Here is a 23,591-nt window from a genome sequence, read left to right on the forward strand (position 1 = left end):
CGCGTGGGACCCGCGGGACCTTCTGCAGCTTGGAACCAGGTGGCCAGTTCCCGGGCCCCGGGGTTCTGCGCCGCAACGCCCTGCCTAACGCGGGCGCCTCTTGGCGCTGTGGAGCTCCGAGCGCGTCCAGGCTTTGGAGAGTTCCAAAGCTACCTCACCCGTCCGGCCTGGGGGCGCATGTCGCGCACTTCGAGGTTCTTTTTTTTTTCGGTGGGAATCCCCAAGACGTAACTTCTCATCAGAATCAACGCCCTAAGAGAACAAAGCTCCCGAGCATCGGCTGCCCGAACGTGTTTGCATTTGCTTTGCCCGCTCTGCAGGTGCTCCCGGGAAACCTGCGGATTCCCTTTTACATTCCACCTTGCAGATCCCTGTCCCCCCTCTTATAAAGCACTGAGCCCGCGCGGGGGGTGCAGGAGCAGCCGGCGCATCCAGGGGCAGCGCGCGGCCGGTGTCAGAACCCGAAGCGTCTCAGCGTTCCCGGGAACCGGTGACCGTTGAGCACGCAGCACCCCTCCAACCGCCTGCATGCAAAGAAGAAAAACAAACAAACAAACAAAAAACGACAAAGCGCCCCCAACGTCCATCCGGAAAGGCCGATGGTTTGTTTCTGGCATTTTCGAGTCGCATCACCCAGCTTGGGTTCCCCGGCACCAAAACTCGGCGGCATTCAGTTACAGCGCAGCAGGCCGGAGGTGGGCAAGGTGCAGTGGCCAGGGTGGGTGCCGGGGGAAGCGCGCTTGGACGCGCGAGCCTAGCCAGGCTGGGCACGTAGGGGTCCCGCCCCTGCACAGCGTCCCGGCGCCAATGCGTTATGTAAATGCTCAAATTCCTCGGACAAAAGGCTACAGTGAAAGCTTGGCGGGCTCCCACAAAGCTCCCGCCAGTCCGGGGCTAAAAAGGTTTCCTCGACGAGCAGGGTCCCTGAGTCGCCGGGCGAAGAGGCTCACTATGGATGATGGATGAAGGGACATTCATCTTACCTGGAAGCCGAAGGGGACCATGGCGACCAGGCGGGGAGGAAGCCGGATCCCCATTATCTCTGGCGGCCCGTCAGTGGTTTCCACCCCCGCCCGTCCCTCTTGTGGGTGACTTTTATTCATTTCACAAACGATCGAGAGTCTGAGAATTCCAGCAGAGAGAAGGAACTTCACTTCCAGCAAATGAATTGGCCACGGAAGGTGGGGGGGCAGGAGGCGAGAGATGTGGCCAAGTGTTTTAGAAAACGGAGTCGTTGTCCGCGGCCCCCACCCCCATTCACCGTCCAAAATGAAAACGCGCAGAGCTAAGGGAAAAGCTCCAAGGACGCCCCTGCAGCGCCCCGGCCCTGGACGCCACGCAGCAGCCAGCGCGCGGGCTCTGCGCCCGTCCTTCAAATCCGGGGTGGCGAGAGTGCGGGGGAGCGACCCCTCAATGTCGGCCTGAGCCGCAGACCCGACGTCGGACTCCTGAGCTTCGGCCGCGTGGGTCGGGTCCAGTTGAGGAGGAGCGCAGATGCCGGGGTCACTGGTGTCCGGAACCAAACGGCTCGGGGAGATGAAAGGGGACGTGGTAATTGGTCATTTCCGTCTCTGGAGGTCGCTAACCCGCCTTACAGGGCCTAAGATTGTCTCTACCCGGGGAACCTGTTGGGAGACAAAAGGATGGAGAATTTGCTGCATGTCCTCCTCTGATAACACTGTTTGGGGGCCAAACCTGGAGATGCTCAGAGGTTACTCCTGGATCTGTGCTGGGGGGTAGGGGAGTGGGAGGGGAGGGGGGAGAGGACAACCATGTGTGATGCCAGGATCCAAGCCACGTGGGCTTCGTGCAAGGCAAAAGTCCTATCCGCTCTACTATCATTTTGGCCTCCTCACGCATAACTTAAAGAGAAGGAGGAAAGACACACACACACACACACACACACACACACACACAACACTTCTAGAGCTCTAGGTGATTTTTTTTTTGTGACAGTGCCAGTCTGCTTTGCGCTACTCCCCCCCCCCCCCCCCCAGTGGTTACCCTTTAGGGCTAAGCCCTCTGGAACAAGTTCAGGTAAGTAGGGAGCCAAGAATTACTCAACACGTTCAGGATGTGGGCATTCTAGGGCTGTAGAGACTGTGATAACCGGAAGGCACTCTGTGCCTTGGAAGCAGTAGACCCTGTTCAATCCCCCAGCCCTCTCCAGGAGTGATCGCTTGAGCTCAGGAATAAGCCCTGAGCACCACAAGTTGTCTGTAACACCCATCCCCACAGATAGATAATAGATAGATAGATAGATAGATAGATAGATAGATAGATAGATAGATAGATAGATAGATAGATAGATAGATTAGGCTTAGGCATTCTGAGGACTTTGGGAATTAAATGGGGGTCCAGGGTATCCATAACATTACCAGTCCTTGTGTTGGCTTCTAATAACTCTTGATTTGGAGGGGGTGGGGGCACACACTTGGCTGTGCTCAGGGCCCACTACTGACTCTATGCTCAGGGATTACTCCTGGAAGGGCTCAGGTGACCCTATGAGGTGCTGGGGAATCAAATCTGAGTCAACCACATGGAAAACAAGTACCTACCAGCTGTTCTATGGCCCAAGCCCCAATGGTTTTCCAGAATAATATGCAACAATTTTTTTCTCCGTGATTCTTCCAGAAAGCAACTGTCTCCCTTTGCTCAGCCAGCAGAGAATTCAGTGTAGGACCACCCCTAAGAAGCAGTACATTGGTCTTGCTTCTGAAGTCCTTCAGACACGAAAGGGGGATAGTGTTAAGGACCAGTCTAGCTGTTTTCTGTTTTCTGTTTTGTTTTTGTTTTCTGTTTTTTGTTTTGTTTTCTGTTTTTTGTTTTTTTTTTTGTGTGATGTTTTCTCCATCACTGGAGGCCACACCCAGTGATGCTCAGGGGTCACTCCTGGCTCTGCATTCGGGGATCATTCCTGGTGGTGGTCAGGGGACCATGTGGGAAGCAGGGGATCGAACCTGTGTCAGCTGCATGTAAGGCAAACGCTCTACCCACTGTACTACCTCTCCAACCCCTGTTGAGGAGTTTTGCAAGTAAGAAAATGAGCTGCTGGCTTCAGGGATTGCCCTTCCCTCCCCTATTCTTCCATAATTACCTTGACTTTCCACAGTTGCATGCCTTTGTCACTGAGAGGTAGGTTCATGATGGTAGATACTGAATACACAATAATGTACACACACAGGTTCACAATGCTGCTCCCACTTCCCGCTTGCATCAATTTGAGGTAGACAAAGGGAAGACAATTGGGAGAAAGAGGGGCTCACTAGACATCTAGCATTAGAAAGGCTCATTAGAGAAAAGTGTCCAGGTTACTAGAGAGACCATTTCCAAGAAGACCCGGTAGCCACCTTCCGCAAGTTTTCATATGCAGACATCTCAGACAGGTTTCCAAGTGTGGCCCAGGATTCTGGATGAACAAAAGCTTTCCTGAGCAATACACAGTCTTTTGCTCCATCTCTGATGCAAAGTCTCTGCACTTCCGAAGCCTGGAAGGAACAAATTTCCTATCTGCTCGCTCTTTACCCACTGGAGGGTGTAGAAGATAATTACAGTTACAGCTTGGGTTTGTGTTTCTTAGATGCAAGTTATTGAACTCTGACTATAGTCAGGTAAGCCTCACAAGCCTGTGTGTGTGACCTTATTCCAGTTTACATAGGAAGAAGGGAGGCTTCCCACTTAGGTGCAGCCATGGATCAAGACTCAAGCACAGGGTCCTGGGACCCCAGGGACTCCCCCCAAGAGAAAGGCCTGGTCATCACTTGCCACTGTATGTGGGTAACTGGACCCAGCCCTAGAAGTTCAATAAAATACTACCCCCTTTTAAATGAGGACATTTTCTCTCTGCTAAGTAAGTGCCATAGGGAGCAATGTTTCACATCACTCACTGCAATCACCTATTGTACAACAGCGAGAACACCTGGTTAACTGGATTGCATTTCTGGTTAATCGCAAGCCTTCACTAGAGAAGAAGGACCCAGCACTTGAATGGCCCCAGAGTCTTAACAACTTCCTTAGACGTGCAAGTTGGGGCCAGAGGAAGAACAGGTATCTTGGCCAAAGGCAGAGTCAGAAAAGAATGTGCATAAGCCCCTGGACCCTAAGCATAAACATACCATTTGGTTCGCTAAATTTCAAGTTTTTAAACACCCCCTCCTCCTGCAGGATTATTTGGTGTGTTTTTTTTTCTCCAGATGATTATTTAGGGAAAATTCCTGGGGTGATCATTTGGTTTCCTTCTAAACTACCTTTTGTTGGTTTATACGTGCTCAGTCTGTAGCCAGCTAGCTAAGGGGCAGGGAGAGGGAGAACATAGACTTCTGTAACCTTCCTAAAAAGGCAGACACCTTTCCTAATCCTACCTCAGTGCTACCTGGGGCTCGGGGCTAATAGGAGTCAGTTACCTCCTGGGATGAGTTCCCAGCTTCCTTCCTGGTTGGCTAGCACCTCATTAGAGGGCTTCAAACCTGCCAAATGTTTCCAGAAAGATTAAAGGCTGCAGCTTCAGTGAGGCAGATTTAGCTGAGGGCTGGGCTTTCTTTGCTTTTCGTTTGCCAAACAAAATAGTATTGAGCCAACAAAGAATTTACATTATAAAGAATCATGCACAAGGACCTGTTCATTTAATTAACAGGTTGTTGCATTACAGAGTCATCCACAAAGATTTGTTTTTTTGAAGGCCTCAATCTTGTCTTTCAAAGATGAATCTATTTCAGCACACAGTTTTGAGATCTAAAATCTATTGCTGGAGCAATAGCATAGCGGGTAGGGCGTTTGCCTTGCACATGGCCGACCGGGGTTCAATTCCCAGCATCCCACATGGTCCCCCCAGCACTGCCAGGAGTAATTCCTGAGTGCAGAACCAGGAGTAACCCCTGAGCATCAGGGGTGTGACCCAACAAGTAAAAGATAAATAAATAATAAATATAAAAAAAAATCTATTGCACAGGCCTGAGTAATCATACAGCAGGTAGGGTGCTTGCCTTGTGTGCAGCCAACCAGGGTTTAATTCCTGGTAGCCTATATGGTGCTGTGAAGACTTCCAGGAATTGTCCCTAAGCACCAAGTCAGAAGTAAGCCCTGAGCACTGCTTGGTGTAGTCTTCCCCCAACAAAAAAACATTCTGGCAGCACGGCACGGATATTTGTAGTGTGATGCATCATTTATAATCCAAAAGTGACTCAAGAGTAAGGCAGAGTGGCTTTCTCCTGTGATAGCGCAGTCATCCAATAGGATGCAGTGTAGACAAAGAACTGCCTTTGCTCTCTGATGACCCAGCGCAGTGACAAGGGAGGGCAGAAGGCCTGCACCAAAGTGTCCTGGAATCCCGCTCAGAGCACAGCGCTCTGTTGGAGGGAGCAAAGGGGGCTTTCCCTGGGCTGGCAGTGAGCTGCTGATCAAAACCTGCAAAGTGCAAAGTGATACTCAGTGTCTGATGTCCTTTTAAGAAACAGGATGACATGCCAAGATGTGATCTGAAACTGGAGGTGCCCACACATTTCACTTTAGAATATACTTGGAAAGCCATGCTACTACTTAAAAAAATGTGGAGCATGGAACCAAAGAGGGAACTCAGCAGGCAGGTCCAGGTTTTGCATGCAGGAAGCACAGAATCCACCCCAGCACCCCACACACTCCCACTGTACCCCTACACAGTGCTGGAAAAGAGCCCTGAGCACAGGAGTAGCCACTGAGCACCCCAGGTGTGTCCCTTATGCCCTCCGCCACCCCCTCCCCCACATACACCCCCCCCGGCAAAATTAAAAGCATGGAGCATATATAACTTAATTGAAACTCAACCTGGTTCCTTTTGATTTTTTTTTTTTTTTTGGTTTGGAGGCCAAACCTGGCAATGCTCAGGGCCTACTCCTGGCTCTGCACTCAAGACTCTCTCCTGACGACTATATGGGATGCTGGAGACGGAACCTGGGTCGGCCACATGCGAGGCAAGTGCCTTCCCCCCTGTACTCTATCCCGAGCCCAATTCCTTTGGATTTTTATGAGGCAGTAGTAGAGCAATTATAGGAATTGTAACCAGGTTATGTTAACAGAAGCAAATATGACAATAACTTTTGGCTACACATTCAAAAGACAATTGTAGCACCACTGTATTTAAGAAATATACAGAGAAATCAGGTATTTTTACCCACGAGCAGGAGGCCAAAAGTGGATAGGCGAGGTAACTTAATGCAGAACTTAATATCAGGCTCAGTTTATTTAGAGTCAGGGGTTACTCCTGTCTCTGCACTCAGGAATTAGCTTTGGCAGGTTTGGGGGCCCATATGGGATGCCAGGGATCAAACTCGGGTCAGTGGCATGAAAGGGAAGAGCCTTATCCCTGACCATCTCTGAGACTCAATATTTAGCAGGTTTCATCTGTAAAGTGCTCTGAGCTGGATTAGAATGAGATGTCTAGCCTTGTCCAAGTCTGACTGGTATGTGAGCTTATGAAATTAAAATCACTCAGGTCCTTCAGAGTCTTAACCTTTGACTTTGGAGACATAGAAGGACTTACTAGGAAAAACAAACAAACACTGTCCAGTACTTAGAAAATAGAAATGTGGTTTACAATAACCATTTAAGAAAATTTTTTTTCACAATTACCATTTTTAAAAATGTAATGCCGCATTGACTTTTCTTTTAACTATTCGAGCAATCACACACAGTAAAGCAGTCATTTATACAAGGGGCTGGACCGGTGTTTGTCAGCAGCTGGTGCTCGAAATCAATGGTTCTTTTGATAATCAACGGCCAATCACAGAAATTTTAAAAGGCATAAACACATGTTCAGTGTTTTATAGCAATATATATTCATGCTTTCTTTTTAAAGACGAACCCCTTTAAGTTCCAAATTTAATGTGAAGAAGCGTATCATTTTGGTATTTTTCTTATTACACCAACTCTTCCCCCAATCCATGCTAAAAAAAGATTCAGTGCGGCTCAGCTAAATCTGATTCATTCATACCAAAACCACTCAAGCTAGTATTAAAAAAGGAAAACTAAAATTTTGAATGTCTCAAAAAAGTTTTCTTTTTGGCAAAGAAGGGAAGGGGGGGCTCCAGACAGAAGACAGAAGGCCTAGAAGCCACCACAGTTGGTGATCCTCTGCACCGTCTAACGGGCCAGAAACTTCAGTGTTTGCACAGCCTGGGAGCCATCGGGGAGCAGCTTGGGCCCAGGGGTGCTGGGACCATCAATGCCAGACGTGGCAGTGTCGGGGATCATGTGGTGTCCGAGTCCAACTCAGCCCCATGACACTTAGGTCCTTCATATCACTGCAGGCAGACAGCTCTTTCCCTCCTCTGTAGAATTACGCTGATGTGCTTGGGATAAGTTCATTTATCTTTATTCTGGGCTTGAGCGATAGCACAGCGGGTAGGGCATTTGTCTTGCACGAAGCCTACCTGGGTTTGATTCCTTCGTCTCTCTTGGAGCAAGCTATAGAGAGTATCCCGCCCACACAGCAAAGCCTGGCAAGCTACTCATGGCGTATCTGATATGCAAAAACAGTAACAAGTCTCACAATGGAGACGTTACTGGTGCCTGCTCAAGCAAATCAATGAATAACAGGTCGACAGTGCAGTGCAGTGCTACATCTGTAAAAACTATATAAAAATGACTATTTGTAACCATGTTTTTAAAATCTGACTTGATCCTCTATATACCCTCTCCACTGTCACTGTCACTGTCACTGCCATCCCGTTGCTCATCGATTTGCTCGAGCAGGCACATGGCTGATCAGGGTTTGATTCCTTCATCCCTCTTGGAGAGCCCGGCAAGCTACCATCTCCACATACACGAATATGCATGTATGCATATATCATATATATGGGTATATCCATTTTCTTTTAAAACATTTGAAAATTGGGGGCTGGAGTGATAGCACAGTAGGTAGGGTGTTTGCCTTGCACGCGGCTGATCCAGGTTCGATTTCTAGCATCCCATATGGTCCCCTGAGTACCACCAGGGGTAATTCTTGAGTGCAGAGTCAGGAATAACCCCTGTGCATTGCCAGGTGTGACCCAAAAAGAAAAAAAAACATTTGAAAATTGGAGATACCCTTTACCACAAAATCATTTAATGTTTCCTGAAAGTAAAGTCATTCTCTTATAGAGTACACTATAATGATCAAAACCAGAAAAGTATCATTCATATAATTAATTTCTAGACTTATTCAGAATTTTCCAACTATTCAAGCAATGTATGTGACAGCAAAAGCAAATTCCCTGACATGCATTCAGTCAGTTGTTAGGTTGTGTTCACCTCCTTTCACCCCTAACAACTCCTCAGTCTTTTTTTCATGACACTGACATTTTTGAAGAATGCAGGCCTGCAATCCTCCAGTTTCCTTTTGACATTTCCCATGGTGCTGTACATTTGGCAGAACTGCCACAGGGCTATTTTCCTATCAGTGAGCACAAGACAATTTTTTTGTTACCATCAAGAAAACATCTGGAATCTGAGAAGGCCACGTGCTAGGGAGGCCTTGGTGTTGCTAGGAGATGCTTGGTGTCTGGGAGCAAGGTCTTGGTTTTCTGTTGACCACAGAATATCTCCCAGAACAGCAGTATATGTCAAGGTCATTAACATGTCTGAACACTAACAAAATAATAATACCCATCGCTACGCAAATAGGACACATTCCTCTCTCCTGACTAATGATCAGGCTGCTAGTTTCTTCACCAATTACCCAGTCCCAGATTTAGTCCATTCCTCCTTCCTCCTATATGTTATCCATAGATACATTTATGGGAGATCCCCAGCAAAAGAATGATCATAGCAGGACTGGAACGATAGCACAGCAGGTAGGGCATTTGCCTTGCATGCGGCCGACCCAGCATCCCATACGGTCTACCGAGCACTGCCAGAAGTAATTCCTGAGTGCAGAGCCAGGAGTAACCCCTGAGTATCGCCAGGTGTGACCTCCAAAAAAAAATTATCATAGCTTCCTGTCCAGAATCACTTCCTTGACCCTCCCCCAATTATCACACACAAATTGAAATCCTAAGTAAGTCCTCTTTTACATCCGCTTCCTGAGAGGCTGTAGGATCCCCTGTGCTACACATCTGCGCTCACTGCACCAGCAAGTAAAGCATTTGGTTTATCTTGTGGTACTGCTGGTGTTCTCAGGATGCCAGGCCTGACTCTAGTGATGATAACTCTGATCTATTAGTTGATGAATGCCTGCCAGGCTTACCCACGACAAAGTTACTATTTTCCTTTTGTAATTAATGTGTGCCTTATGGGTCAGTACCCTGAGACTATATAAAGATGCTGGTAATATCCAACTTTCTGTCATAATTCTGGCATTCATGGATGAAATTTGCCTGCACCAGTCATTATGAAGATGGTTGTCAAGGGCAATTTTTCTATTTGTCTCCACTGTGCTCTCAGCACTTCAATTCTCCACTTTCTGCCACCACAAGATATTCCAGACTCATCGTTTTCTTGCCCACCACAATTCTATAATAATAATTGCCCGACAAGCTCTACTCTTTTTCTAGAGAATAATAGTGTTTGTTCAATCAATAACATACAAATATTTTCTTTCTCTTTTATTTTTATTTTTTTCAGGGTCCTTCCCAGTGGTGTTCAAAGCCTCATTGGTGACCCTGGGAGGTGATGCAGTGCCCGGGATCAAACCTGGGGCTCTGTGCTTGCCAGACATGCGTTTCAACCCTTTGAGTTACCTCCCTAAGGGATGTATTTAGAAATAAAAATATTGAGGACTGAATAGTAGAGAGGTTATGACACTTTCCTTGTCTGTGGTCAACTCCTATTTGATCCCTGTATGATCCCTGAATACCGCCAGTAGAGACCCCTGAGCACAGAGCCAGGAGTAAGCTCTCAGCACCATTGAGTGTGATCCAGAAAGAACAATTTGGGTAGTTGATATGTTCATTGCTGTTGGAATGATCACTCCTTTTAGGAGCACAGTGAACAGATGGAAGTAGTTATATAACACACACACCTATGTATATGCATGCACACATACTTTGTAATCTATTACACATCTATCTAAATATCTCAAAAGTCATGCACGTATGCAGAGAAAACATTTGATAATATATACTGGATAAAAGCAGTCAACAAAATGGCTGGAGTGATAGAACAGAAGGTAGGGTGTTTGTCTTGCACATGGCAGACCTGGGTTCAGTCCCTGTCATCCCATATTCCCAAGAACCACCAAGAGTAACTCCTGTGTGCAGAGCCAGGTGTAACCCCTGAGCATTGCTGGGTATGACCCATAAACAAACAAACAAATAAAAAACCCACAAAAACAAAAACAAATAAACAAACAAAAAATAAAATGATGAATGAAGGAAATTTCAACATAGTTAAAGCCATTTTCCTCAGTATATAGAAAAGATCATATGGTGATCAACAGTAAAGATTTATGGTGAAAAGTGGAAAGACTTCTCTTTGTAATGAAGCACAAGATAAGGTCGCTCATTCTTACCACAGCTATTCAATATGTTATTGCAAGTTCTTGCCATAGCAATTAGGCAAGAAAGAAATATTAAGGGCATTCAGAGTGGGAAAATGGAAGTCAAATCTTACTAGATGTAGATTACATGACACTATAACTTAGAAAATCCTAAGGAGTTCGTTAAAAAAATCCTAGAAACAATAGACTTGTACAGTAAAGTGGCAGGCTACAAAATCGATATATAAAAATATATGGCTCTTATATATGCAAATAGTAAAATAAAGGAGAGGTAAATTAAAAAATACAATACATTCATAATTGTGCCTCAAAAAGTAAAGTACCTCAGCTTAATAAAAGAGATAAGACTTACATAAAGAAAACTATAAAACTTTACTATACTAAAATGAATAAAAGAGGACACAAGAAAATGGAAACCACCTTTGTTCATGGATTGGAAGGATTAATATTGTTAAAATGACAATCCTATCCAAAGAACTATTCAGATTAAATAGTCCCCCTATGAAAATACCCATGACACCTTGTAAAGGCATAGGTCAAATGTTAAAATTCCTATGGAGTAAAAATCTTTTATAAACAGCCAAAGCAATCCCAAGAAAAAAATATTTCTCTTTGTCCAACTTCAAATATACTACAAAAACAGTCTGGTAATTAATGCAGCTTGGTACTGAAATAAGGACAGACACACAGATCAGTGGAGTAGAAATGAGAGTTCAGAGACAGATTCCTATGTATATGAATAGTTAATTTTTGATAAAGGAACAAAAATATGAAGTGGAGAAAAGCAAACCCCTTCCACAAGTGGTGCTGGGAAAACTGGTTGGTCATATGCAAAAAAAAAAAGACAAAACACAAACACCATGCACCAAAGTCAAATCAAAATACATTCATGACCTTGATGTGATACCTGAATGAATAAATGACATTGAGTGAAAATAGGTATATTTTGTTACACTGAAGTTAAAGGTATCTTCAGTGGTTCAATACCATTGGCCAACCAAACTGAAACAAAGGTACAGAAATGGGACTATATCAAAGAAAGAAACTTCTTCACTGCAAAGCAAACTACAGCCAGAATAAATAGACAGCACACAGGCTGGGAAAGAATATTTCCCCACCACTCATCCGATAAAATGTTGATATCTAATGTATATAAAGCACTAATAGAACTATGCAAATCAATCTCATAAAAGTGAGACAGAGAGAAAAAGAGAAAGATATGAACAGAAATATATTCAAGACAAAAATATGACTAAATATATATAAAAAATGTGCTCCATCACTTATCAGGAAATGTAAATCAAAACAACATTGGTATGAAATGAGACACCATTTCATACCAATGAGATTGGCAGATCATCACAGAGAACAAAAAACAACCACTGATGGCAATCTTCATTTATTGTTTGTGGAATATCAATTGATCCACAATTTTTGGAAAATAATATGGACACTTCTCAAAAAACTAGGAATTGAGCTTCCATATGACTCAGCAATTACAATTTTTGGCATCTACCCCAAGGGCCCAAACACTCTATTCAGAAAAGAATCTGTAAAGATGTTCACTGTAGCACTCTTCACAATAGCCCAACTCTTGAAACAATCCAAGTGTCCAAGAACAGAAGACTGGATAAAGAAACTATGGTACAAATCCACTATGGAATACTGTGTAACTTTAAGAAAAAATGTAATCATGCAATTTGCTGCTTCATAAATGGATCTGGAAAGTATATGATGCTGAGTGAAGTTAGTGAGAAGAGGGACTTATACAGAATGATCTTCTTACGTGTACGATACAAAGTATCATAATATGGGGAATAACAAATATAAGTACACACATGTATATATGTATGTGCTTTACATTAGCAACATGTGCTAAACTGTTTTTACAAACTATGTAAAAGCTCATTATAAACTATGTGTTTGTACTTTACATTAGCAGTGTGTACTAAAAGACTGATTTACATATGGGAATCTTTGTGTGTGTGTGGGGGGGGGGGTCGTGTGAAGTCAGGTTGTGGCCAAGACTGTCTCTGTGTAACTTGTGGAAGCAGACATGGGTAAACTGCACTTCTCTGATCCAAGTAGACATATTGGCATTCAGTTCTATTATTTTCCATATCTTACAATATTTAAAGTAATATTTCTTGTTAATTTCTTTAATTATAATATTTTCTTGAATAATAACAATGTAATTGAAACCATACAAGGGTATATCTCAAACAACAAAAATACTATGCAAATAACTGGAAAAGGAAAAAAAACAAGAATTTATGCATCAACATTTGTGCTAGCACTAAGACTGTCAGAAGACAACTTTACTGTCAAAGCAATGAAATCACTTTTTTCTCATTATGTGTTGACATCACTACAGGCAGCATAGATAGCATCAACCAAGTGGTTTCAGAGAAAATTTCTTTGGGGGGTGAAAGGTTGGGCTACTCCTGGCCCAGGTCAGGGATCACTCCAAAAGGTGCATTAAGGCAAGTACCTTAACCCTATCTCAAGCTATCTCCCCAGTTCCCTATTGGGAAAGACTCTTTTTTCTTTTTAAAGTTTCATCTAGGAAGAACCAAGACAAGTAGTATTATTTTCTCCAACATGTAATTCCAACTACCTATTTTGCACAGCATTATACACATTCATTATTATTCAAATGAATAAAAGTCATATTTAATAGTAACTTTTAAATGTATCATTTCAAACAAAAAATAAATAAGAGAAATAGCCCTATGTTACTATTTCCTTCCAATTCCTTTGATGACTTAATATAAAGCTGACCTTTTTTTTCCCCTTGTGCATATAACTAGAGTGTGGCAGTAATGAGGAAACAAATTTTTATGAGAACGGTCATTAATTATACTTTTATAATTACTGCAATTATACTCAAAGTCTGTTAGTGAATTCTAGATGATACAGAATTCTCTCCAGACTTCATCCACTTCTTGGCTTATTGGATACATATTTCTCTTTTGCTCTATAGGTTGTATATCAGTCTTCCATTAACAAGCCAGAACAGTATAGTAACAAAAGGATATTACAAGTCCATTGTTGAGCTCAAAGAAGAATAAAATACTGACCAAGATTGATGCATATATTTTTTGTTCATGTGTTTTAAAGCCACACCCAATAGTACATAAGGGCTATTCCTTGCTACACGCTAAGTGAGCCTTGGAAGTGCTGGGGATCAAACTGGGATTGACTGCATGCAAGGCATGTGCTCCAGTAGTATCTCTCTAACCCACTGATTGATATTTAAAGCTGAGTACTATTCAGTATATCTGAGGTAGATAAGGGCAAATTCCCCAACAGACATTTGCCACAGATTTCAATATCCTTTGGTAGTGTCAATGTCCTTCTCTCCAAAAGGAAAAAAAAAAAGCATTTACTGTGAGACTGTAATAGGAATAAGTGAATTAGTGGGTGCTGATAAAACACAAAGTATTGAGTAGGTCTGACTTTCAATAAATAATATTTGTTGAATGAACTCACACAATGGTAGCTCTTTTTTTTATTAGTTTATTTTTAATTAGAGAGTCATCGTGAGGGTACAGTTACAGATCCATACATCTTTGTGCTCATGCTTCCCCCATACAAAGTTCGATAACCCATCCCTTCACCAGTGCCCATTCTCCACCACCAGTAAACCCAACATCCCTCCCCCCCTCCCCAGTCCCGTCTCCCCCCACCCCACCCTGCCACTATGGCAGGGAATTCCCTTTTGTTCTTTCTCTCTGATTAGGTGTTGTGGTTTGCAATAAAGGTGTTGAGTGGCCATTGTGTTCAGTCTCTAGTCTGTATTCCGCCCGCCTCACCCTTCCCCCACATGACCTCCAACCACATTTTACTTGGTGGTCCCTTCCCTGAGTTACCCAGAATGAGAGACCAGCCTCCAAGCCATGGAAACAATCTCCTGGTACTTATTTCTACTATTCTTGGGCGTTAGTCTTATAGTCTATTATTCTATATTCCACAGATGAGTGCAATCTTTCTATGTCTGTCTCTCTCTTTCTGACTCATTTCACTTAGCATGATACTTTCCATGTTGATCCACTTATATGCAAACGTCATGACCTCATTTTTTCTAACAGCTGCATAGTATTCCATTGTATAGATGTAACACAATGGTAGCTCTTAAGTGCTGCTATTAGCATTAGCTCTTCATTGTGTTTTTGTTTAGAGGCTACTTTCTGGAAGAATCCTTACTAAGTTTGATTTGAAATAACTGGATTAGCTTTAAGAAATTATGATTCAGTAAACATTATATTTGCCAACCAGCTTGTTATTTCCTGTGATCATCGTTACTTTTATTTTATTTTATTTTATTTTATTTTTGGGTCACACCCAGCGATGCACAGGGGTTACTCCTGGCTTTGCACTCAGGAATTACTCCTGGTGGTGCTCAGGGGACTATATGAGATGCTGGGAATCGAACCTGGGTTGGCCGCATGCAAGGCAAATGCCCTACCCGCTGTGCTATTGCTCCCGGTCCTCATCATTACTTCTTTAATCAACAGTAAACTTTAATCAATTGAAAAGCAATGGAGAACACATACTTGCACTTTTTTCAAGGGCTAATAATGTAAAGTAGCATGAGACTCCTCTCGCCCTAAAAGTTATTAGGCTATTACATCATCACAGAGAACACTGATGTACACAACAAATGATTACAAAAACGAGGCCATGTAATACTATGTATCATAGAAAATATCTGTGTATCATAAGTAGAAAAGATATCTGTATGGGTACTGACATATTTAAAAAATTTTTTTATTTAGTTACCAAGAAATTGCAAAGTTATTCATAATTAGGTGTCAGGCATATATTTCAACATCAATCCCTTTGCCAGTGTCCACTTCCCTCCATTGATGCCCCAAATGTCCCTTTTCTTTGCCTCCCACCCACCAGTCTGCCTCTATGAGAAGTGATTTTCTGGTAAGTTTACTGATAGGATTTCATGCATAATATTTTACCACCTTTCAGCACCACTCCTCTTCCCAGTTGAACAATTCCCTCCACCATAGTCGTTTCCCCCTCCCTGTTTTATTCTCCAAGAAAAAGACTAAGTCTTTTTCCCATAATTCTTCACACCCCGCCACCCTGAGATTTAGAATTACTCCATGATTAGTGCTGGCATATTAGCATAGCCCGTAAGGAGCCTGCCTCCATGCAGCTGACCCAGGTTTAATCCCTAGTACCCCATATAGTTTCCCAAGCACTTTGAGTGAGTCCTCATATAGAGTCAGGAGTAAGTTCTAAGCACTGCTTGGTGTGACCCAAAAACCAAACCCCAAAATAATGAAAATAAATATCAGTCACCCTCTTGGCTCTGGTACCATCCCTAAAACCACACATGGTCCCACAAGCATAGCCCGGAGTGATCCCTGAGCACAGAGCCAGAAGGATACTCTGAGCACCACCAGGTGTTGTCTCAAAAACAAAATTGAACAAACAAATGAAGATGAACTCTTGCTGCAACTTGGAACTGGAGTGTATCACATCAAGTGGAGGCAGTCAGATAGAGCAGGGCAAATACTGAAGGATCTGAGTCACTGTGGTATAGAGAGAAATAACCAAGGAAATAAACACCATTAAATGAGGACATACTTTTGGTCTCCAATTACAAAACATTTTGGAGGAAAGAGAGGAGGAAGAGGTGGATTAAAAGTGACCTTGTGACAGTAATGGAAGTTGTTTGGTACGTTGATGTTGGGGTCATGCAGTAACTCTATACATAAAAACCATGAAAACAAACCCCCTCAGGTGACTGATGGGTAGTTGAGTTTATTAGGTATTAGACAATGCTCTAAAAGAACTTTGCAGCCCAAAGGAATAACACAGTGTCTTAGAACACCTGCTTTGACACATGTCACAAGCTTAAATAACTGTACACAGCTATTAAGCTCAGCTCTGCTATCTATGATCCCTGGGGTTGCAAATGATTCTGCTACATCACAGCAAGGAGGATGCAAAACACCACAAAATAAGGGGGGTTAGACCACTGACAAGCACTGCAACTAAAAAAATATACAAGCACCGGGCCAGGAGGTGTGGCACCTGACTAATGCATGTGTGTGCAACTCATCAGCCCCTGTCAAGAACCTGTGCAAGTACCAGGACCTGATATGGGACCCCGGAGAGGAGGAATCCGAGCTAATAGTGCAAGCACTGCACCCGGGCATCAGTGTCCCCATCACCACTTCAGCATCAACTACAAGGAAGGGACACAAGAGGGAATAAACATTGAAATAGTGAAGCATTAGAAAAAAATATTTTTAAATAACAGATCTTTGCTGGGAAGGTTTAACACTCAGCAGAGAAGGTTGGGCCTTGACTCTCTGGGCTGTAAAGACAGGACAGGGATTAAGGTGTCTGTCTTGCACATGGACAACCTCAGTTTGATCTCCAGCAACACAGATGGTTCTTTGAGCAGCACCAGGAGTGACCCCTGAATCAGGAGTAGCCCCTGATCACTAAGTGAAGCACAACAAAACGCCAAAACAACCTGTGTGTGCATTGTTCATTGGAAGTGTTGTTTGGAGCCTGTTCAACTTGCTGGAACACTCCCACCACCTTTTCTCTGCGTGTTTGCCCCCTCTCCCATCCCTGGAAAGGAGAGCCAGTGAGCAGTTCAGCTTTGAGAGTCCTCTACCCACCTTGTCAACTCACTGCCCAGTAGAGAACGTCAGCCAAGAAATTTTAGGAAAGAAGAAACTCTGAAAGAGCAGTCATGCAGGAAGGGGGAAACAATAGTGGAAGGACACAATGACCCCAATAGGAAAATGGATAAGAAAAATATATGTATTGTCATTGTTCCAGGTCACCATCCTGTGGTGACCTGGGGGTCCCTTGGTGCATTCAGGGCCGATCACCATCCCCCATGCCTGGCCAATGGTGGGCAAAGGAACAGTGGTCACAGGCTGCTTGGTAACCAGTGGCCCTTTATTCAAGGGCCACATCATTAATTACAGAGAAATAATGTAAGATTGGAGGGTTGCAATTACGCATAGGTGTAGTTGAACATTATCATAAACAATGAACAGATGCAAAGCCTTCCTTCAGGGAAGTTCTTGTAGGAGATCTACCCAAGTTCAGAACCTCATCTAGAGACTACAGCACTCCAGATTACTACTAGGAGATCTGCCCAAGGGCAGTATTCCTTCTAAGGGCATATTGTTTCTTTCCTTTGCTAGTAATCCATTTAAACAATCATAATAAATTTGCTTCTTAATAATATTTCTAGTCGTTTTTGTATGAACACAGTAAGAGATATATTAAGCTTAAAGAGTGTCTCTTCCTGGGGACATCTGGCTATATGTTTCAGACTACAGTCCTCAGGCCAGGTAAGTTTTTCCTAACCTCAGCAGGGTCCTTATTTAGTCACTTCTTTTCTTGGATCATGTCAGTTTGTTCCATGACCGTGCTCTTGCCCTGTTATATTTCTTATGACGCTTAGCCTGTCCCATTTTTAATGGCAGGGTGGCTAACGGCTTGCCCTGAGTCCATCCATGTCCCACGGTGGGACCACCCTTTGGGGACGTTAGGAACTAAGGGCAACTGAGGCTTAAGTCAGGTAAATACGATGGATTCCCAGGAGAAAATATTATTTGGAGTCAGTTAACTCCCATGTTACAAAAGCATAGTGTTAACTGTCTTCCTGTGTCCATACAAAAAGGACATTGCTCAAAAGTAAACTATGCAAATGACAGAAAGGAAAGAGAAAAACAATATTTCACTTATATACATACAAAATCCAGCATCTTCAGAAGATTTGACTACAGCTTATAGGATCTGATTGGGGATATTTGGGATTAACAGATAGGGGAAGAAGAGCACAAAGTAGAAGTTAAAGATAAACAAATGGGGCTGGCAGTGCTGGATGGACTTTGGTGTGGCTTTGGAGCACTGTGGTGGGAGTAACTTGGTAAACCTGAGCTCCCTGCAGGAGGAGAAAGGACAACCCAATGTTAAACCTAAAATTATTAGAACTATAATCCAATAAGTATGAATGTGAGACTATCAGGAGGGAACTCTAGAGAAAGTCAGGGTTCAACAACAAAGAAAAGAAAGAGGTAATTTGGGTAGGAGAGTTGCTGTTGGGACTAAGTGAGTTGGTATTTGGAAAATGCAGCGATACTTGGCATATAGTGAATATAATGCAGGGCTAGTTACGACTATGACTATGACTGCAATGAGGGAAAATTAAGTGCAAAAGTAAGAGGTAAAAAGTCCCAGAGTTAGGGGGCCAGAGTTATCGTACAGTGGGTAAGGCATTTGCCTTGCACGCAGCTGACCTGAGTTCGATCCCTGGCATCACATTTGGTTTCCTGAGCATCACCAGGATGATTCCTGAGTGCAGGGCCAGGAGTAACCCCTGAACATCACTGGCTGTGACCCCACAAAAGCCAAAAAAAAAAAAACAACCAAAAATTCCAGAGCTAGCCCTGTTTTACTGGTTAGATAAGAGGCAATAAACCAAATGAGCTCTTGCATATTCAATGATTACCATATGGTTGGTATGTTATAGAGCACCCAAACATATGCATATTGTGAGCATGTGTGTCACTCATTAGCTAGGAAATAACTATGGTGTTTACTTCTTTATAAAACAAATCAAACAGATACTTTTGCAGGCATATCAAGTCACTTGCTTCAAGAAGCCAGCTTGAAGTTTTATAAAAATAATTTTTAGACATAAATATTTACAGATCAGCACTGTTCCAAAAACATTAAGTTCTTTTCTTTTAAAAATTATATAGAACTTTAAATTTTTCAGAAGCTCATAACAATAGAAATTTCCTCTATTTTGGCTGACCTTGCATATCTAAATACAATGGGGTGTTGTTTTAATCAATGCCACTAATGCCTTGAACTCATTTTCAGTATTTATTACAGGCTAGTTTCTAGGAAAAATTCCTGTTGGTTTTGGCTAAATTATTACTAATAAATTTTAAAGAAAAACAAAGTATGCCAATTGATCATAGTTTCAGAAAAGTATTGGATAAAGATATAATAAAAGGTTTCTGCATAAGTCTAGTAATAGAAACATCAAATGATGAGGCTAAACTCAGAAAACAAAAATGAAATTCAACTCTTTCATTGGCCAATATTGGTATTGATTAGCACCATATTGGTTTGCTCAAAGCAACTAAGAACATATTTATTCCTTCCTTCTTCATGAAGTTTCCAGACAGCCTTGAAAAAAATAATGTAATTTTTTAAAAAGAACATAATTTTTCTTTAATTTACTTCATTCGGAAAATAAAAACTTAAGATTAAGTGCATCACTTCTGAGATGTCAGAGTGACTGAGAATACTTAGAATACTTAAAATATACACAAAGAAAATGCCAACTTTTGAAGACTCCATCAAGGCCATGAGCCACTCACAGATGTTCAAAGGAATGCTTTGTGCAGTGTTTGATACTGAGAAGACATTTCAAAACCCCGTTACTCTTTCTATAGCAAGATTATTAGGAAAAAATAACAAGATATGCTCTTTGATCTTAGGGAAATTTCCAATATAGGTTGTGTTTGTGTGCGCGCGCGCGTGTGTGTGTGTGTGGTAAGAGAGTTGTATTTCTAGATAAATAGGCCTGATGGTAGCTACATTCTTCTGAGGTTCACAGAGTGAGAAATTATTTGCCTAGGTCAAGGATTTGATCCTTCAATTACAGATTCCAACATTATCCAAGTACTAGTAAAGGTCATACCATTTGAAGTTACTGCTTGCTGGAGCAATGTTGCCACAACATGTTACTACTGCTATACAAACTAATTAGGACAAATTGATAATGTATAACTCCAAGGGTAATTATCTTTCCACTCCCAAATGCAAATGGATCGCTATTAGAACATCCTATAAAGAGAGAAGGTTGTGGAAGGGGATGGGTGGGGATAAAGCAGTAAAATTCCATTAGCATCTCTAGAGGTCATTGATCTAGGAAAAGGGAACATGGGTTTAGTGAGGAGACTTCAGAACAACATGTGCTTTAATAAACCATACAACCATCTCAAGGCATAACTCTAACTGTGGGTCTGGAGCAATGTACAGGGGTAAGTGCTGGCCTTTATGTGGCCCACTGACTCTGATTCCTGGCAAAACATCCGGTCCTTGAATACTGCCAGATGTTAGCCCTGAACCCAGAGCTAGGAATAGCCCTTAGCATTGCCACCCTTAGCGCTCCAAACCAAAAATAAATAATAAATATATATAAAAATAAACCTTTAGGAACTAAAGTTTATCTATATAATCATTTGATCTCCACAGAGTAAACAAATTTGTTTATTTAACCTTGAACTTGGTGCTATCACTTAGGCCCAATTCAAAGTACTTTTAAAGTTTCCTTCCCAAAACTCTTTTCAAAAAAAGAAATAAAAAGAAACAAAAAGCAAATACTAAGTACCAAATTACAAAGTACTACTGCAAATCTATGAGCAGTGAGCCAAGGATAGCTCATACTTTGAGTAACTGTCATTCTGTTCAGTGCACAGAGGAAAGAATAATAGACAAGCAAGCTACCCTCCCTCCCAACGGCAGATGGTTCCAGAGCTTCAAGATCGGTGAGTGATGCAAGCCAAGGCAGGAGGATCAAGTGGAGATGGTTTTGCCTGGGAGATATAAGGGTGTTTCCTACAAGAAACAATCATTTGCTCTAGGATTTATAATCTGGTTGCGAAAAGACAGTCTGGCTGGGTGTGGGGAAGTTCAGGCTATTTGAAGAACATGGTGGAACTTCTAGGTATGTTGTTAGAAGCATAGGTTGTCTTGGGGCACCAGGGAGGTGTGTTGGGAGGTGAGTGTAAATTTCAAGTTCTTTAGTACAGCAAAGAGATTATCTCTTTCTCTTTCTCTCTCTCTCTGCTGTTGTTGTTTTGTTTGGGGGCCCACCCGATGATGCTCAGGGGTTATTCCTGGCTCTGCACTCAGGGATTACTCCTGGTGATGCTAAGGGACCATCTGGGGTGCCGGGGAGTGAACCTGGGTCAGTCACATGTGCAAGGCAAGTGTCCTACCCACTGTATCCAAAGCCATCTCCACTTGATCCTCCTGAGCCACTTCCTTCCCGGCCTTGGCTTGTGTCACTCACTGATCTTGAAGCTCGGGAACCATCAGCTGTTGGGTGAGAGGGAGGGTGGCTTGGTTGTCTATATCCAGCGCTGAGACTCTCCTGGTTCTGACCAGGCTCCTATTTTCAGCCTCCTCTGTTCATGCAAATGCCTTGAGCTTTCAATGCCTTTCTCTTTCCATTCTCCTCAGCAAAGTCCTCTTAGTCCCCATCTAATTCACACCTCTCCTGCAGTCAATTTAGTCTCTGCCTCAGGCTCCCTGTCCTTTGCTGCCTGATCCTCCAGACTGGGCTTTGGGGATACTTCTGTGTGTTCACGGTGCATTCCTATCCCTGGGGTCTGCATATTGTCTTCAGTCGTACCATACTGCCTGAAACTCAGTCACTACAGAAAAGGTGGACTGAAATGTAGCATATAAAAGAGAAAAATCAAGAAACATACACTAGAGCCCATCATAAAGGCATGAATAAAGAATGTGTAGCAATCACTGGGATAGTTTGCCAGCCATTTCTAGTTCTATATCCCCCTTGGGGGCATATGATATAATTGCACTTCCTGGCTTCTTTGTGAATGGATTGGGTCAAATGACTAGTTGTGGCCACTGAGTTCAGAGCAGGAATGATGTGGGTCATTTTCTCTCCAAAAGCATTTAATTGCCAGTTTGAGGCACTCCAGAAGCTCTTTCCTCCCTCCAGCAGAACATCATCATTCTGACTGATTAAAAAATGAACAGTTTCCCTGCTTTGACAATGCCATGGACATCTCTAACATGAGCCAAAAAGAAATACACATTCTTTCTCCCACTGAGCTATGTGAGTTGTGACAGTGCAGCCCAATTTAGCCTGGTCATTGCACCAAGCTAAAGAATGAGACAAGATATTTGCGAAATTGGTTAAGTAAGTCATTGGGAATGTTGAGGAATTCTCTTATGGGAGTGGAGGAGAAATGAATAACTAAGTTGGATTTTCAATCCAAGCAATATTTAGTTTAAATGTTCTTTTTCTCTGTTGATAACTGGGACACATCTGCTGGTGCTCTCTGCTTACTCCTAGCTCTCTCTTCAGATATCAGTCGGGCCATTGCTCACAGAATCGACCATAGGTGGTCCTGGGGATCAAGCCAGGGCTGGCCACAGGCATGCAAGCACCTTAACCCCTGCATGATCTCTCCAGCCCCAAGCGTTCTTTTCAAAGCAAGAGAGTTTGGAAAAATGAAACTTAAGTCAGAGAGAGCTTGCATAGTAGCCTGAGCCTCTACTTCCCAAATTGTCATTTTTGTTGTTTTGCAAGAATAGTGTTCTTCTCTGGTTTTGAAATCACGATGATGCTAACATTTTCCACTAAGCTTTGAAAGCTTGCCCTCGTCAGTTCTGGGGAAGAGACTGAAAGGATGGGCATTCATTCTCTACTTTAAAGTTTAAACATCTTTTCCCCTTCCCTTCTCTTTATTGTTGCCATTGCGATGAGAAAGAGAGCACACGTGTCGGACACACACTTAGTTGCTAAACTCACACAGTTGGTGGCAGTGCCCATGAGCTTTAGTGGTGGCGCTCAAACACACTTTGGGTTTTGTGCTCACCGTGGGTTGCACACTCATCTGCAGTGCCTGCTGGGAGTCGCACACTTTAACTGCAATGCTTGTACATGCTTGGCGGGGGTGTGGTCGAGATCACACACTTTGCCGTAGCAACAGAAGTCCCAATAGCAGTGCATCCAGGATCACACTCAGGATGTGGGGCAGCACCAGATATAAGAATGGCCTTGTACTACACTCAGTTGTGGAGTATAGAATAACATCACATGAGGCTGACACCCAAGGACAGTAGACACAAGGGCCAGGGGGATTTCCCCATAGCTGGAAGCCTGCTTCATGAGCGGAGGGGAGAAGGCAGATGGAATAGAGAAGGGATCACTAAGAAAATGATGGCTGGAGGAACCAGTTGGGATGGGAGATATGTGCCAAAAGTAGATAATGGACCAAACATGATGACCTCTCAGTGTCTGTGTTGCAAGCCATAATGCCCAAAAGTAGAGAGTATGGGGAATATTGTCTGCCATGGAGGCAGGGGGAGGGTG

Source organism: Sorex araneus, chromosome 7 (genome assembly GCF_027595985.1).
Source record: "Sorex araneus isolate mSorAra2 chromosome 7, mSorAra2.pri, whole genome shotgun sequence".
Classification (NCBI taxonomy): Eukaryota; Metazoa; Chordata; class Mammalia; order Eulipotyphla; family Soricidae; genus Sorex; species Sorex araneus.